At 34.7% G+C, this 18851-nt stretch overlaps 1 protein-coding gene across 1 annotated transcript in view; it reads left to right on the top strand.

The window, feature by feature from the left end:
• The first annotated feature begins 2117 nt into the window (after nucleotides 1-2117).
• The window catches only part of LOC129738826 (protein distal antenna-like), a 60400-nt gene continuing 43666 nt past the window's right edge, over nucleotides 2118-18851 (top strand). Inside the window, exon 1 of the mRNA XM_055730306.1 lies at nucleotides 2118-2132. The gene's annotated coding sequence lies outside the window, so the exon portion shown is untranslated. The remainder of the gene's footprint in view (nucleotides 2133-18851) is intronic.

Here is an 18851-nt window from a genome sequence, read left to right on the forward strand (position 1 = left end):
ACTCGAGTTTTGCACTCACATCTCTCCTTTTGTTGACTGATCTCTCCTCTTATGACTCTACTAGACGGCCCTTCATGGAGTCCGTCTACTCCGACCGTTGTCCGATCTTCTTTTCTTCTTTTGGCTGCCAACCCTAGGATTTATTCCATTTGGCGCATAAAATTTGGCCGTCGTAAGATTTTTAACGTGTTCTGAATCTGGCTACGATCATTCTTTCGTTTATCGGTTCCCATCTAATGATTTCCGCATAGACCTGCGGACTCAAAAGGAAACCAATGGCAATATCAAGAAACAAATCGATACCATGATTCGGAAGTCGCTATTCGCGTTTGCGAGTCTCCGAAACATATGGCAGTCACGAGAAATCTCTCTACGAACGAAAATACGAATCTTCAACTCAAACGTCAAAGCCGTGTTGTTGTACGGGTGCGAAATTTGGTGCACATATGCGGTGGTTTCACGAAAACTGCAAGTTTTTGTATATCACTGCTTGGAGAATATAATCCGCGCTTGGTGGTCTAGCAACTGGATCTAGAATGTAGAACTACATCGCCGTAACCATCTAAAGGCTCTATATATTGCGATTCGAGAGCGTAAGAGAAGATGGATTGGACAAATGGTGTGAAAAGATGTGAACGAGTTCTGCAGAAAAGCACTCAAGAGGAATCCAGAAGGATGCCGGAGGAAAGATAGACCAAGAAGTTGTCAGAACTGTCGCCTGGGACCAAGTGAAGACTTTAGCGAGAGCTGAATTTCATCTATTCAGCCGCCCAGTATAAAATCCGACGCTGTTTGAGCCGCCTCTGACCTGGAGAACAGACGCTCGGGGATGTGGTGCAACTGACCCAAAGATTGTAGGCTCAATCTACGTGTTGATAATCTTATTTTCACTAGCGAGCGTTGCGTAGAGTGCCACACTTCACAAATTTTAACTGCAATAAACATTGCTATTTTGGACCACCCTATTACGTATTCTGATTTCAAATATGGAACACGAAGTATAAGTTGTTATATTTTTTTCTAATCTCGGTTGTAATTTTATACTTTTAAGTGTAGAAGATGAATTTTTCAAATTTTTGTTTCCGAAGCCAACGTACACTGAAACTGGTACACGTGGAAATAACGTTTGCTATCCAGATTGAGCACACCGCGTGTACCAACCAGTCAGATTTCCTCCAGATGATAGGTCTGCGAGGGGTCATAGTTTTGGTTGCTATCAGCCTCTTACATATTATGCACACACATCGTCCTCATCGTCGCCGTCATCGTCTTCGTCATAGCCGTCCAAGAGCCTTTGCAAAACCGGTGCCAGTTTAGGTCTATAGGTTGTATCCCCATTTAACAGCCCGGCGATGGCAAAGGAGATCTTCTTCCCATTCCCTTGCCCGTTGATGCTGGCAAGTGCATCCGATTAGAAATCGGGAGGAACACACTTTTAGTTAGCACATCCAGAAAACTGCACCACAGCACAGCACAAAGCCTCCTTGAGGAAGGACACTTTGCCACATGTGTGTAGGACGGAAGTTCTCGGGGCAGCAACCCAAAGAGACGACAGGAGCAAAGTGCAGCAGCAGCATTGTGCGTTCGTATCGTCCGTATGTATTCGTCGTGTAGTTGGGGTTCGAAATGGGGACTCCCATCTCAACCCCCAGCAGCAGAAAAATTCCGGCTTGGAGCAAAGCCGTTGGAGGATGCATGTTTGGTGAGCCTACATGCTTCTGCTTCCTTGAGCCGTCCGAGAAGCCTCTTGGTCAGGTTCGGAGCCCAATCGGTCCGGCCGGAGTTCCTTAAGATCTTTGTCGTACGGGTCCGGCCTTCTTCCAAGAGTGAGCTTGGAGCCCAACTGCTTGACTAATCAACGTTCGAAAATCATTCAGTCAGATACTGGACGCGGTACCATCGAAGTAGTTACTTTTGCTGGCGGATCCTTTGTGGAAAAATCAGGCATTCAAAAACCCCAGATTTAAAATTACAGCTTGGCCCTCATCAAGCATCAATCAAATAAGTTACCCAGTTACTGCGGAAAGAAAATAGAAATTATAAAAGTGCGCGATTGCTCCAAAAGAAAGGTGGCCAAAAGGTCCACCCACTCTCAAAAAAGTTTTTCACAAAGCAAAAAGTCAAGCCAAGTTGTGAGTAATTCGTTTTCCCCTTTTCCCTGTGCCTTTGAATTTTATTCCGTTGTTACGTACATTTCCTTCAGCCGCATCCAGCCAAACGCTCCCGGTTAGAGATGTTCCCGCGTTTTCGCAAAACGTGATTCCATTCCGTTGGTCCTGGCTCAGTTGGTGTCGGTTTGAGGGAATCCTAACTATCCTGTTCCGTTCCGGTGCCGCCGTCAGTTTGTGTGTGGGTGGGAGAAGATTTGAAAAATGGATGCGCGCGCGAGTGAATGGTTTCTGCGAGTGGTAGTGAATCATGGCATGGCACCAGCAGGTAACGTTGTCGGCAAAAACTTTGCACTTAGCTTAAGTTTCTACTTGAAACGTAATAATTATGTAATGTTTACAACTGAAGGTTAACATATGTTCTAATAAGTTACCCCCAATGAAACATTTTACATAGGTAGGGTGAGTGCTCCTACTTTGGACCTAGAGCCTACTTTAGTCCTAAAATGCCGTAAACCGTAAATAACTCATTTTGTTTGCATGGAATCAAGACACTCATATGCAAATAATGAATTCTCATTCTTCCTTTATCTTATCTTACCGCTATTCGCCATAAAAAGTAATTCTGATGAATTTTTCAACGTTTTTAAAAAAAGTGCTTTCTCTTTAGTGATAAAATAAATAGCTCAATTAGTGGGAAGCATTTCGAGAAATCAGAGAGATTAAGAATAAATCACTTTATTTCACAGGCAAAGCCGAATTTTAGCTTAGCTTAGCTTAGCTTGATTGACTACTCACATCTACCTTTGAACTATGGAACCCGAAATACTTCATCTTGAATTTATTTATCATTAGGTGAATCCATTTTTGCTTCCACATTACTTTTAATGCATTTCGAACTCCATTGTCGCAGGCGTGGCTCAGTAGAACGAATTCCACATCGCCAATGGTTGCTACTCCGTGATTGACCGAGGCCATCAGTTTTGCTCAAAGGTCAAAAGAATGGTGCTTGGGATTAGCAGCTCATCCTCAATGCACAAAACAGATGCTCTCTCTTTTAACATCAATAACGGCGCCGGCCACGTCCTAGTAGTCAATGGATAGATTGGAAAACGTAGAAAAGGATGAAAGATCAATTTTGTGCTTTAGGACCGAGGTTACCTCTGCATCCTAGCAAAATAATTTAAAGTTGGAGGTTTGGGAGAAAAGTACATGAGCAGGATACACTTTTGACTAGTGTAATGATGTGAAAAACCAAATACTATACATTGTACTATGCTATTGTTCTTCCCTATTGACACTCAAAAGTATAAAAATGCATAATGTTTTTATACATTAACTTCCATTATTGAAGAAAAAAATGATATCATTCTTAAAAAAAAATCTTTTGATAAAACGATGGTGACTGTCTTTCGTTTCTTTAACCTTCAAGATACTAAATTTAATCTAAACATAAAAAATATGTATCAGATTAGTCCTTTTCAATATTGTCAAAACTTATTTTACTTTATGAAAATATTACTATTGTGTTACCAAAAAAGTTAATCATCCATTAAAGGTTTAGCCAAATTTTAAAATTATGGAATCCGGGATTTATGATCCTACAAAAATTGGAACTCCAATCAAAACTGCAACTTTTTGCCAATTTTTTACTTCCGAAAATGCACTTTAACGCCGATGAATTCTGTAGTTTATTCAAAGTCAATTTCGTGATAGAAAAAAGTGATGTAGATTAACAATATATGTATGTATGTAACTGCATTTAATAAATATTATCATCGATAATCAGAAACATAACTAAGCGATTATCTTAAACCGATAAACCCGACGAAAATGAAGTCAAAGTTTTCCATTAAAAGCTAAAATTGTATCACAATTTAGGAACTGTGATTTATCAAATTCTTACCTTACTCAAAGACAAAAAATTAAAAAAAAACTTAGCTTTGTGCAATCTAGCTGATAGTATCAGGTTTTCTAATGAAGAGCATTCCTGGAGGGAAACCATTCAAGTCAGGAATCGGGAACCTAACAGGTAAGAATAATCAAGGATCGATCACACCAAATTCTTCCATCATTTTCTTGTTGAAAATATCGTTGGTTCAGCAGTCCATTCCTTTCGCTTGGTGTCCTAGGTCCACAGAGCAGTTTGGGACCCGTTTCGGAAATTGGGTATCATTTTTTCACTACACCAACACGATTGTTCCTAAAAACTCTTCAAATTTTCGGAGCCTCTGTCAAACACGTCCTTCTTGTAGCGTTGACTACTTAGATCCCCATTTCACAGGCAAAGCCGAATTTTATAGGAAAACTACCATTGCTGTGATGAATATGAACTATACTATCTATTTTTCTTTAAAAAATAAAAAAAATTATTGGAAAACCCGGAAAATAGGTAAAGGGCCCAAAAATAGGACACTTTCGGCAACGATTCTCCCTTTATAGACCTGACATCAATTTTTCAATTATAACAAATCTATTAAGATTCAAATTTTCATAGAGGCATAATAAGAATCCTATATTGAGCATTTCGAACATTTTCTGTCAGTTTTATGTAAATAATCTACAAGTAAACAAAAAAAACTTTTTAACTATTATGCTGTTGAGAAATATGCTAATGAAGAAAAAGTTTGAGATATTCAAAACAGAAATTAAGGTTTTTATTTAATCGCAAAAAATCTCTAATATTAGTTCATGACATTTTTTTGATTAAAATAAAATGTTTAATAAGGTTTAGATATTTTTTCGAGAAATTAAACATTTTACTGGCATTTTATATCTAGGTCTAATAAAGAGTACAAGTTCAGCACCATAACAGGAAGGTTCAAAGTAGGAAATCTGGATCATCCATATCTTGGTAATTCTATCAAAAACGGCATAACCAAGGATAAAAATTCTCGTTGAAACTTGCAGTTGAGACCATTAACTACAAATGGGTTTTCAAAAAATTACATAACACCAGTCCATGTATGAGAAAAACATATGTTTATATAAACCACCGCTTAAAGGGTCCAAAGTAGGGCAACTAACCCTACTTCGAGGTTCGAAATTGGCTTTCTAATTTACATTAGAAAATCCTCATCCATTGTAAAAATTTTAGCCCGGAGATGAAATTCAGTTGAGAAGTTCATGAATATGTATGGTAAGAAGAAGAAAACTTTCAATCGAAATTGGCATCTAAAGCTTTCCCTTTTCCCAAAACCAGTATTTGGGATTTAATTTTTATCAAAACCGGTAAAACCGGAAAACCCGACTAAAACCAATATAGATCTCTTGTTTCCAACCGACTTTTACATAATTTATAGTTTTGGAAACCTCGTAATGTAACTCAAATATTCTGAATCAAAGCAATCTTAAAATTCCCTTAAATTCAACCACGTTGAATGAAAAGTTCAAATACAGATTTTTCGATAGCAACTTACTACTAAATACCTGTATCTGAACTTTCATTTACCGTGGTTGAATTGAAGGGAATCTTTCGATTACTTTGATCTAGTAGAATCATTCAACCAAGTAGGCTCACAACACATATTAGAGGGACTCAAATATGATTTTGAAGACATCATTTACCGACAAAACTATAGTTTCCTGTTATTCAAAGTCCAAAAAAAAATAATCCGAAAAACATGCTCCGGAAAAAAGACTGTTGATCAGCTATGGAATGCTCAACAAAATTTCACTTAGTGTCCAAGAAAGCTGAAGTTAGAAGCTATACATATCACATAAGGTTATATTTTTTCAAATTTTTCAAGTTCATGACCACAAAAAATGTAAAAAGTGGTGTAAAAACCGTACTTTTCAAACAATGAATTGTCATAATTGTTTGAGTCACACCAGATAAATTTTGAAAAGAGGACTGGAAAGTTGCCGTACTTTGACACATTTTCGCATTTTTAGATTTTTTTAAATACGAAACACAGAATTATTGACGAAAGTTTTCGAAGGTAGCTGTTTTTTAACCTTTTGTCAATTCGTAATTTCTCAAATTTTCTAAGACTTAAATTCAAATTTGCACTGGATTTTGAGTATATTAATGCGAGAATTCCGTTATAAATTTACATTTTCCAGAAAATAAATTTCATATGTAATTCATAAGCCCTGCGATACTCAAAATCTAGTGCAAAGTTGGATTAAAGTGCAAGAAAATCTAAGAAATTGAAAATTGACAAAAAGTTTAAAAATCAGCTTCTTTTGAAAATTCTGTGTTTCGTTTTTTTTAAATCTAAAGATGCAAAAATATTTTAAATCACGACTACTTTTCAATCCTCTTTTCAAAGTATAATTTTTTTGGTGTGACTTAAACAATTTTGACGGTTCATTGATTGAAAAGTACGGTTTTTACTTCACTTTTTTACATTTTTGTGGTCATGATCTTAGAAAATTTGAAAAAAATATATCCTTGTGTGCAACGTATAAATAGCTTCTGCGTTCAGCTTTATTTGATACAAAGTTAATTTTTTGAGCATTCCTTAGCTGATCTACAATCTTTATTCTGAAGCATTTTTTTTTTTTGGATTTTTATTCTTAGACTTTGAAAAACGGAAAACTGAACTATTGTAGTTGAATATTGTCTGAAAACCATATTTTAGTAACACTAGAGGTTTCGAAAACTATAAATTATTTAAAAATCGGTTGGGTAACAAAAGAGCTATAGCGGTTTTAAGCGAAGAGTGTCAAATTGACACTCAGGGTCTGATTAGGGAGTTTCTTTTCCTGTGCTCTCAGAGTGCGACCATAAAAAAGTCCCCGAAGATTTTTTTTATTTGGATGCACCCGAATAAAGTTACAAGCCGTCAAACTTCCGATAGTGTAATATTGACATTCAACAGCGGAATAGGGTTGAAAATCAACAAAAAATATTAAGGACGAAACTTTGTAAAAATAAGTCAAGAAAAAGCGTCTTTGAACGAAAATAAGTTTATTAATAGTTATCATCCATAAAAAGTGGGAATTTTTTGCTAGAATTTTTTTTAAATATATATAACTAGCTGAGCTATTCAAATTCAGATTTTTGTAAGCATTTTTTTTAGTCGAACCTCATCATAGTTCAGAACCAACAACTTTGAAAAGAGAGCTGCAGCTGAAGTTCCGAATTGCATTTCAAAGATGGTATATATCTAATATTTACTGAAACTTGATCTCTTAATTTGTTTTTCAAGATCTGAAATTTGTACTCTGTTTTAAAAGCTTCATAATGACATAAATAATGTCAAAATTTATGGATTTTCCACCTTTTTTTCCCAAAGTGGGAAGTTACGAACTTCCATAAAAATATTTGTCACATCTATTTTGGAGCTATGCCAAATATCCGTACGCAAAAAAACTCTCTTATAAAATTTGATCCTTTCTTTGAAAAGCTCTTTATCTTAAATTCACATGGGATCTCCCCCATCTTTTCCAATTTTGTCCCCCACTGCTTGAAGAAGGTAGGCTGATTTACCCGGCTCGAGTTTACATAAATTTCTAATCGAAAGAAAAAGATTCGCATGTTGGAATTTATTGCATATTGTGTTTTATGGAGATAGAATTTTGAAAACCGATCAATAGCGTGAATCGGGACAGTTTTTTGAGTGTATTCCTAATAGTCTGTATTATTAGCTCTTCCAGCTCCTGATAAGCTTTAGATGGTGTATTTTTTGGAGTTGAAAAAATAAGCTAAAGAAATAAAAAAAAACGATGAAAAGGATTTTCAATAACCATTTTCAAAGCGCTTTTTTCACCATCCTCGCCCTTTGAAGCAGTTTGAATATCTATCCTTTTTGAGCCAAAATTATGTTAAAAAAATGTTTCGCCATATGTCAAACTCGTGGACATGAGACATTACAGCTTGAAGTTTTCCCAAACAGCACTTGTCATGGTTTGAAAATTATCGATTTATACAGTGCAAATTTCTTTTTTTAAATAAATTTTATCAAAGCCAAAAAGATAAAAATTTTAAAAAATATCAGTTGCATCACTAAATTAATTCTCAGCGTTTTTTATTGTCTTTTTGAAAGTCAAATATTCAAAAATGTTGGCAAAAACAAATTTCTTAGTTAACATTTGTCCCGTATATTGGAGCAAGTGTAAATTCAAAGCTTATTTTCAGATGCGTTAAAGCAGGGGTTTTCAGATCGTGCTCCGCGAAGCTTTTGAAAGTGCTCCGCGACGTACGCAACGAAAATTATAAACCAACCTTGAAAAACTCTGATTTTTTTATCGTTTCATTTTTATCGAAGCATTAGAAAAAAAATCACAAGGCATTTAGTACGAGTGAATAAATTTTGTTTAGTTTGTTTTTACTGGCGAGTAAAGCCTAGTCGTCAACTTGAACAATTTTGGCAGACAGAAGCAGTCAATAATGTTTGTTAAAATACTACAGAGTCCGTTCGATTTTGGCAACATTCGATTTTGGCGTCATCCGTTTAAACCGCTTTTAAGAGATTTCATAGTCTGAAGTATGGAAATGGGAGATCTAGCTTCTTTTGGAATTATAAGTCAGGAAGTGCACCATAATCCCGTACAATTCCCAACGACTGTAATTTCATAAAACGGAGAGTTGATGAATTGCGCCGACCGAAATTTTAGGCGACTGTTCATTCGAATACGAATTCGAATCCGTTTTGAACATTTCGTTTTTGGCAACATCCAAAAAAATAGTTTTAAGGCATTTTCCTATTTATTTTTTATTTAAAATCAATTAAAACCAATGTAAACCATAACATATGCATGAAATTTAGTAGATTGGCTTGATTATAGCTCATCGCAGTAAATAAAAATTATTCTTTACTTAGAACTTTTCTTAAAACTACCAAAATTTTGTCAAGAAACAAATTTCATTCTTGTATTATGATTAATTTCATGTAGTTTTTTTCGAATAACGGGATTTATAATAAATCATTATTGTTTCAACCGTCTGCTGCATGAATTATGACAGAAGTAATACAATTTTTTCGTTGGTGGTAATAACTTTGTTTACCTCTAACTAAGAAATTTATGCTTAGTCGAAATTCTTAAAAATTTATTTATTTGATGAAAAAAGTTTAAAAATAAAAAATAGTATCTATTTTGTAAATATGTTTTTTGTTGGTTTAATAATTGCTTTTTGGATTTTTGAGATATTTAAATAGTTTTATAAGTTAAAAAAAAAGAATAAGGCTAGAAAAGTAAGTACAGAATACCATATATCTATAATTTCGTACCCACGCATTAGAAAGGGTCAATAATCTCCTATTTCAGCTTTTCCCCGCGATCCCGGGAACTCCCGGGAATAGGATGATCAGATTTCCCGAATCCCGGAAATGTTAAAATAGTCGGGAAATGGACATTCTACTCTTCAGGTTGATTTACTTGGCTGATACTTTTTATAAAATGAAAGACAATCTTCGATTCAATCGGCAAAATCATTGCCTTTAAAATCAAAATAAAATTTTGAACAGAATCAACCAGAAACAACCTCGAAGTTATCATTCAAACATTTGCAGATACGTATTATGACAATCACAACACTTTTCGTTTATAATATTTTTTTCTATGCCTTGATGTAAAGTTAAACTAATAGGCCCACGTATCTAATACAGTCATTTACAATTACAATTACAAAGTTTTTCCTCAGAATTTGTTGAACAGCTTCCAGCAATATTTCCCCGAAAAATATCATGAAAAGATCGAAGACTTGAAATGGGTGAAACAGCCTTTTTCGGTGTCAAAGAAACCAGGATCGTTAACATTACAAGAATATGAATGCTTGATAGATATGACATCGGATTCAAAACTTCAGGCAAGATTCGCATACGAAAAGTCGTTTGAGGAGTTTTGGTGTCAACTGAAAAATGAATTTTAAATTTTGTCCTAAAGCAAAATTTATTCTTCTGCCGTTTTCCACAACTTATCTATGTGAGTCTAGATTTTCCACATATCTCGTAACGAAGACAAAATACCAATCCCGACTTAACGCGGAATCAGACGTCAGGCTGCAACTGCCACAAATTGAACCAAAGATGTTACAGCTGGCAAAATCGAAGAAAGCGTAGGTATTTGTTGTGTCGAAATCATTAATTTTAGATTACACATATTTTTTTTTAATAAAAATAAGACTTTTTAAAGAGTAGCCATTAGACTGCCCCAAATTTGTATGGGAAATTTAAAACCTGGGAAATGTTATGCGCTGCAGGCTTAAATTGATCCTAGGCCTAGAACAAGGTCTCATGCCAAATTTGGACCAGATCGGACCACGGGAAGGGGTCGCTCAACGAGCCTGAAGTTTGTATGGGATTCTGAAACATTTTGTTCGAGAAGAACATGAAAAACAAGTTTTTTGTCAATAACTTTTGTCTCCTTCGACCGATTTCTTTCAAAAACAGGTTTTCTAAAAGCCTAAACTATGCCAAATATTTCATCTGAAGGTTGCATGTCAATTAGAGTTAAGATAAATATGTTATTAAGCTTCAAAAATTTGCTAACTTTTTTAAGGGTGATATTCATCACTGTTTTAATGAGGCGACTAAATGTCCGACCAGAACACTCAATGTGAAATGCATGCCGTTTCGTCAAATAAGGACCGATTTTAAGCATTTTTGTTGCGCTTGTTTGGATGATATTCACTTGATAGTTCGGAAAGAAGTAAGAGGGGAAAAATGCTTGGCAATTTAAAAAAAAAATGCATAACCACAGGGGCTAAGGAACATGACTGGACGATTTGTGATGTAGATAAAAATATTCACCTCCATTCTCTATCAAAAGAAAGCTACAGCTAATATAATAAAAACGTGAGAAAATGTAAAAGGACCTTTTTTCGAAAAATTAGCAAATTATTGGCATTATAAAGCGTTGGTCCATGTGTTTTTCAATCTAAAAAAAATTGTTTGCGGTTGGGTCTGAGAGTAACAACCATTCTGAATAGATTTTTTGGGGAAAAAAAAGATCCTGAGTTAGGTAGACAAGATTAAACATAAACCCCGCCCTAAGGCGGAAATATGTACAATAAACTGCCCCAAACTTGTATGGGAAATTCAAAACCTGTGAAATGTTATGAGCTGCAGGCTAAAATTGATTCTAGTCCTAGTACAAGATCTCACTCCAAATATGGGCAAGATCGGATCACGGGAAGGAGTCGCTCAATGAGTCTGAAGTTTGTATGGGATTTTGAGACATTTTGCTTGGAAGAAGCATGAAAAACCAGTTTTTCATCAATAACTTTGGTCGCTGTAATAATATGTCATGAATACCACCGTAAAAAGGTTAGCCCATTTTTGAAGCCTAATAACTTTTTTTTTTATCTTAACTCTTATCGAAATGCAGTCATCTTATGGAATATTTTTCATAATTTAAGCTTTTAGAAAAATTGTTTTTGAAAGAAATCGGCCGGCGGGAACCAAAGTTATCGATGAAAGACTGTTTTTTTTTATTGGCATCACAAATCGTCCAGTCATGTTCCTTAGCCCCTGTGGTTATGCAATTTTTTTTCAAGTTGTCAAGCATTTTTCCACTCTTACTTCTTTCCGAACTATCAAGTGAATATCATCCAAATTCAAATATTTGAAAAACATAAAAAATTGCAATCGAGCGCAACAACAATGTTTAAAATCGGTCATTATTTGACGAAACGGAATGCATTTCACAACAAAATGTCTCAAAATTCCATTCAAACTTCAGGCTCGTTGAGCGACCCCTTCCCGTGGTCCGATCTGGCCCAAATTTGGCATGAGATCTTGTACTAGGCCCATGATCAACTTTAGCCTGCAGCGTATAACTTTTTCAAAAGTCGGGTCATTTGGGGCAGTCTAATGTACCTATAGGTTAAAAACAAACACAAAATTTGACCTTTTCATACTGAATTAAAATTGTTTCTTTTACGTTGAGGTGATGGGGTTTCTTTTGAGTTCGAGGAAGAATGACCTTAACGGGTTAAACTCCTATCAAAAAGAAAAAAAAAAGTTTCTATTGAGATTGTGGTATTGGTATTGCCTTGTTCAGTGACGCGCTTACTCATAAAACGTTTCATATCGACTTTTGTTTTTTTTTAAACCAACACAAACACATATAGAATTTCAATGAAACTTGATGTTTCCTCGAAGAGATTCCTTTCACTTAACTCTAAGCGTACACAGTAAACGAAAATTACCGAGTTCGGTAATGTGTAAATCGTTAAACTGTTCGGTAATTTTTCGGTATAACGAAAGCTCGACTGGGTTACCCCAAGGGCATGACAACTTATTTTCCTACCAACATGTCAATCGCCGTTGCCGTCGTCGGGGGAATAGCAAAAAAACGGTATTCGTGAAAATTTATAGAATTCTATTTTTTTTTCGTGTGGATCAAATAAAATGTATGTTTAAGTTATTAAAATCTCTTATCGGAACATATCGATGTTTTTCTTATTGGATAACTAACCACACCAAAAAGAATGAAACAAATAAACAACAGACAAAAAAAAACAGAATTTACTTATAACATGGATATAGACCAGGGAAGCGCAACCCGCTGCATGTTTTTGCGGCCCGCGGAGCTTTTCTCAAATTGAATTTATTCTACGATTTTTTACAATACATTGTTAATAATGATGTGTTCTTTTAAAGGCTAACATGCAATACTATTTATTAGCTGAACGTAATATTGGATTTTTTTTTTGTTCAGATCATGGGCGCAGCAACAGGGGGGGGGGGCTTTTGGGGATTAACCCCTCCTCCTTTGAGGATCCAAAATTGCAAGCTCTAGACTCAAAATTTTGAATTCAGAACCAAATTATGATAAAATATAAAGATTCATCAAGAGTAACAATCTAGGCTAAAAACTGAAGCCAAAACCTCTAAACCCCATTCCAAGTCCTAAATTCTGCTACATTTTTTCAAAATTTTCTCACTTGTTCATAGAAATTCAGGCCAGAATATTAACTTTTGAATTAAGTTAAACCCATTTCGGAGGTTTTGATTCCATAACTCCCTATCCCAAAATTGTATTCCTATTTTCGTATTTCGGATTCAGTATCCTGTTCAGAATTCTTGATTTTCAGTTCGAATAATCATAAGAAATTAGAAATGGGCGGCTGCTTTTAAATCCTGGTTCAAATTTGGTTTTGCAATTCATATCAAATTTGAATCCTGTTTTCCGATATCATATGCATTTTCAATATTTGGATAATAGTTTTCCCAATATGAAAAAGTTAAATTTTGTTTTATATTCAAACTAGCTGACCCGGCAAACTTTGTTGAGCCTGTATTTTTGAGATTTTTTTTATATTTTAGCACTGTAGATACCCTTGTGTCAGAAAAAAATCCAGAATTATAGTTCAATATACAAATAAATTATCTAACTTTTGGTTAGCGAACTTATTTTCTTCCGGTTACTTAAGAACGTCTAATCTATCAAGTTTCAATTTAGTTTAGCCATCATTCCTATTCAAAAACTCCATCTGATCAAGTATTTTACAATCGTTGAAGATTGATTTGAACAGAAAATGGAGCTTTTTTGCTGGAGTCGTCATAAACTGAGCTTTTTTCGATTTGTGTTTACCTCTGTATTTAAATACATTGAAGTGTTCTTTAAGCATGATCGTCAGAATAGAAAAATTAAAAAATGAATTGGGCAAAATCAGAACATTTGAAGAATAATGAAAATAAACTTAATTTTTATTTTTTTTTTCATTATTTCAAATGTCGTTTTATTCGGACTTTGTACTAAATACACCAATTGAATCTTATTGTGAATTGACAGAGCTTCAGTTGTTTATTTTCTTAAACTCACTTGTGCAAATTGTTTTTTTGATCTGATATCTGGTCTGAAACTTTTTTTTGTATTTTTGTGTATTGGTTCAGATTTTCTCTATACTTAAATGTTTCGAAATTTTAGGTGGCATGCTTTTTACTTAAATGTTAAATTTTTATATTTTTTTCAAGTTTAATGATATTTTTTATTACGATCCTTTTTTTCTGACTTTTGAAACTGAGAGTTGGATCTAATATCAAGTTGAAGTCCTATAAAGCTAAACTTTGGAAAAGTTCCTTTTAACCACTGAGCATAAAAGGTTGTGTGCATTTTTCAATGTTTCCTGTTCCTCCAATCCGTTCTTATGATAGTGATGCAATTTACTTGGACATTCAATTCTCATACTGACTGGATAAATTCCTAACATCTTCTAAAAATCAACCTAAAATAAATGAAGGTGATTTTTTTATCAGTTCTATGACTTTCTATTGGTGTTATCAAAACTCATCAAAAATGATTTGGTAATGGTTATGTTTTGAGTCTATCGAAAATTTTACAATCCTATTGTTTGAGTTGCTAAAAGAATATGACATTTAAAAAAAATAACGGTGCACGAACAATCATCTAAGTAAATATTAGAATTGCCTTGATTCTTATGCACAAAAAACAAATTTCGTAAATATGCTTCTAACCGTTTAGTGGCAGAACCCCATAGGCACAATCATATCCAAGTATCCATTTTACTGGTGCCACGTGAAAAGTACACTGGCAATGAAAATGGGCGCCAAAACTTCCTATAGATTCATGGATGAACATTAGTAAGCCTTGATTGCTTTTGGCGCCTTCCAACTCTGGGTGATTCGAATGAAAAAAAAAATGGAAATTGGGTGCCATGACATTTATTTAATACGAATAAAAACTAAAAATTAATTTTCAAATTCCACAAAAACATTTTTGAAATTATCTATTCGTTGTGTTTTTCTTCGTGTGAAGACGAACACAACAAAAAAAATCGCATGCAAATCGCATGATCCAGTGACGAGTTTTGCGTTTTCGTACATTTCTGTCTCTCTTCCTGTTTTATCTAGGGTAAGTGAGCCTTAATTTGGCATGCTCCTTATCTTGGCCTGCCAAAATGCATTTTGGTGTTTTTGATGTCAAACATACGCCGAAAAATGAAAAAAATATCAAACATAACAGAAAATCGCATATTGCAACATTCTGCATAGAATTTGTTCACAATTGAATTCAAATGACTACGAAATAAATTTTTTTCACATGACAAACTGCAAATAAAATTACGATCTTCGGAAAAAATCTTAAATGAACCTACCTTGCTACTGCATCTGCCAACTTCGGATTGATTTTAAAAACACACCTCTTCACGGAAAAATCACTAAAAATCACCGTTGGTTACAGCGAAACATGGCAAAAAATATAAAATTATTATTTACTCCAAACTACGTACATTTTTATCTAAAATTTAAGAAAATATAAACATTTTTTTTTGCCTAATCTTGGCATGCAATTCCACAAATAGAAGTGTGTATGTATGTGTGAAAACGACATCAGCAGGCAGTCGGCAGCCGGCAGCCGGCGGCCGTTCGTCGGCCGACGGTGCACAGTGGTCTGGAAATTGAAAAGCCGGTCAAAAGTAAAATGAATGATTGAAATAAATTTAAAATATCATGAATGTATTTTGGACTAAAATTAATTCATTTATCTCTCAAGTCAACTCAAGCTTATTTGGCATCTTAGTTGGAATTATAGTGCTACAATTTGAGCTGCTCTTTTATGGTAAATTTCGAGAGCTTTTCTTCTCAATAAAATTTACCTCTCAATAAATTAATTTACCGGATCCGAATCCGAATTGATATCTGGGATCTCAATGTTAAAGTTACTATATCCATACCCAAAAAATTCCACATTTGGAAATGAGGTTTAACATATTTTGATTTAATTTGATTTGCTGCATATATGTCGCTTTGAAAGAAATTGTTATAAAGCTCAAATTATGACACTCTAAATATTATGTTCTTTTAAAAAAAATTATTGCACTGCAATGTTGAAATACTACGTTGTAACGAACTTGAATTTTTATTGTTTGCAGTTTCATGTGAAATCAAAAATAATATTTTGACCAAGTTTGTTTTTAATTATAGATCACTGTGCATCAGCAGGAGGTGATGACGTTTGGTCTCTGTTGGAAAGGAATATGTTTATGCCATAGTTTGGAACTTATAATAGAAATTATGAATACACAAAAACTGAAATAAACTAGTAATGCTTTTTGACGTAAGATTATAATTTTAAATGCAAATATCAATTATAAAAATTGATTGACATTTCGTACTTCCGACTTTTTGAAAACAATACAGAACATTGATGTGCTTCCTTCCGGGATATTTTCAATGAATTCGTGGGGGCTGTTGTTGTATTAGTGAGGCAAGTTTTTCCTAGAGACGGCCAATTTAAGGAACTCATAAAGGGCCAAAATTCGGCGCGGGGGCTACAATAAGGAGCATTTCGATCAAAAGTTTGATCAGGTTTATCTTAAATTATCAACCATTTTCAAGCAAGGACATATTTTTACTGCATTTCAGGCTAGTAAGCAATCATATTTGTCGAAGGACTTTTGAAGGTACACATTACAGGTAGACTGCAATCATGGGAAATCTAGTCAACCATGCCTTAGGGGCCAAGATTGGGTACATTCACCCTATATATATAAAAATGAATTTCTGTCTGTCTGTCTGTCTGTCTGTCTGTTCCCTATAGACTCGGAAACTACTAAACCGATTTGCGTGAAACATGGCAGGTGGAGGTATTGGAGGCAGGGGAAGGTTTCTATTATGGTTTGAGACCCCTCCCTCTCTCATTAAGGGAAGGAGAGGCCTCCCAAACAAAAGTCAATTTTTTGCATAACTCGAGCACCCATCAAGCAAATGGTATCAAATTTGGCATGGGGTGGTATTCGAGTACGAGGAATATTTCTATGAATATAAGGTACCCCTCCCTCCTCTCAGTGGGGCGATAGGAAGGGGGGAGGGGGGCTACCTTACAATTTTTCATATAGCTCGAAAACTAATCAAGATATTGGAACCAAATTTGGCACGGGAAGGTATTTGGATAAGAAAAATATTTCAATGATTATTTGAGACCCCTACCTCTTTCCAGTAGAAAAGAGGAGGGGGCCTTTTTCATGTTTTTTACATAACTCAAAAACTAATAAATCAAAAGGAACCGAATTTGGCATGGGAGGGTGTTTGGATACGAAAAATATTTCTATGATTATTTGAGACCCATCCCTCTTTCCAGTAGGGAAAAATAAAGGGGGGAGGGGCCTCTTTTATAATTTTTTACACAACTCAAAAACTAATTATGCAAATGGAACCTAATTTGGCATGGGCGGGTATTTGGGAACGTGACATGTTCTAATGATTGTTTGAGATCCTTTCCTTCTTCCAGCGGGGAGAAAGGAAAGAGGGAGGGAAGTTTCATAATATTTTTACAGCAAAACTCAAAAACTACAACAGCAAATGAAACCAAATTTGGCATGGAACGATATTTGGGTACGAGAAACGCTTCTATGAATATTTGGTATCCCTCACTCCTTCAAAGAGGTGGATGAAAAGGGGAAGGAGAGGTCTCCTTTACAATTTTCAGTATAACTAGAGAGTTGATCGAGCAAATTGTATTATATTTGGCATATGAGAGTATTTGAATACGAGAAATGTTTCTATCATAAATTGAAGTCCCACCTTTTTTCAGCTGAAAGATTTAAAGGAGGAAAGGGGGGCTTCCATATAATTTTTTTTTTGCATAGCTCGAGAATTAATCGAGCATATGAAACCAAATTTGGCATCAAAGAGTATATGAGTACGAAAAATACTTCATGAATATTAAGCTCTCCCCTCCATTCAATGGGGAGAACGGAAGAAGGGATGGTACTTCCTTTCAAGTTTATGCATAACTCAAGAATTTACTACGCAAATAAAACCAAATTTGGTATGGGATGGTATATCAATACGAGAAATTTTTCTATGTGAAACAATTGCTTTCTTGCAGTTGGATGATATAATTGAAAATATAGGAAGGTAAGAGGAAAGCTTACATTTAACTTTTTTTTTTACAAAATCCGAGAAAAGGACAAAAATTAACATGGAAAATCATTTTGGTATGATTCTATGATTATCTGACACCCCATCCTTCTTTCTGTGAGTAGGTACATAAGAGGAGGGAGGTGAGCCCAATACAATTTTATTAGCATAAGTTCTCAATTTATGCTAATGAAGCCAACAAATGGAAACAAATATGGCTTGGAATGGTATTTGGTTACGAGATATATTTCTATGATTGTTGTAGACCCTTATGCTTTACAGTGTAGAGAGGGGAAGAAAGGAGGGGGCTCCATATAAAATTTGTTGTAAAGCTTAAAAACCTATCAACCAATGGAACTTTATTTGATATAAGAGGATTTTTGGGAACGATAAAAAAATGGGTATGATTATTAAAGATCACGACCTCCATTCAGCAGGGGGTGAAAGGAAGGACAGGAGGGCTCTCTTATTAGTTTTTTTTTTGCATAAATCTACAACATACCAAGTGAAATCAACCATATTTTATAAGTTAGATTCATTGCATACAATTAATTTGAGACCCTCCTTTTTTTTGAGTGGATTTAAATTATCAGATCTTTAAAACAAATTTATAGATCAAGATTCAGAATATAATTTTAAGTTATCTTTGTGTTGCAATTCGAAACTCCAGCTGCAGCTCTCATTTATAGCGATTGCTTATGAATGATTTTATAATTTGGTTTAAAATTATGCCAACAAAACAATAAAAATTTTAATAATATTTGAAAATATCATTTCATTTTGGAAAGTGTAGCAACGCACACCGGGTCAGCTAGTATCTATATATATATAAAAATGAATGTCTGTCTGTTCCCTATAGACTCGGAAACTACTGAACCGATCATCGTGAAACTTGGCATCTGAGGGTTTTTGGGGCCAGAGATGGTTTCTATGATAGTTACAAACCGCTCAGACTTAAGGGAGA

Source organism: Uranotaenia lowii, chromosome 1 (assembly GCF_029784155.1).
Source record: "Uranotaenia lowii strain MFRU-FL chromosome 1, ASM2978415v1, whole genome shotgun sequence".
Taxonomy (NCBI): domain Eukaryota; kingdom Metazoa; phylum Arthropoda; class Insecta; order Diptera; family Culicidae; genus Uranotaenia; species Uranotaenia lowii.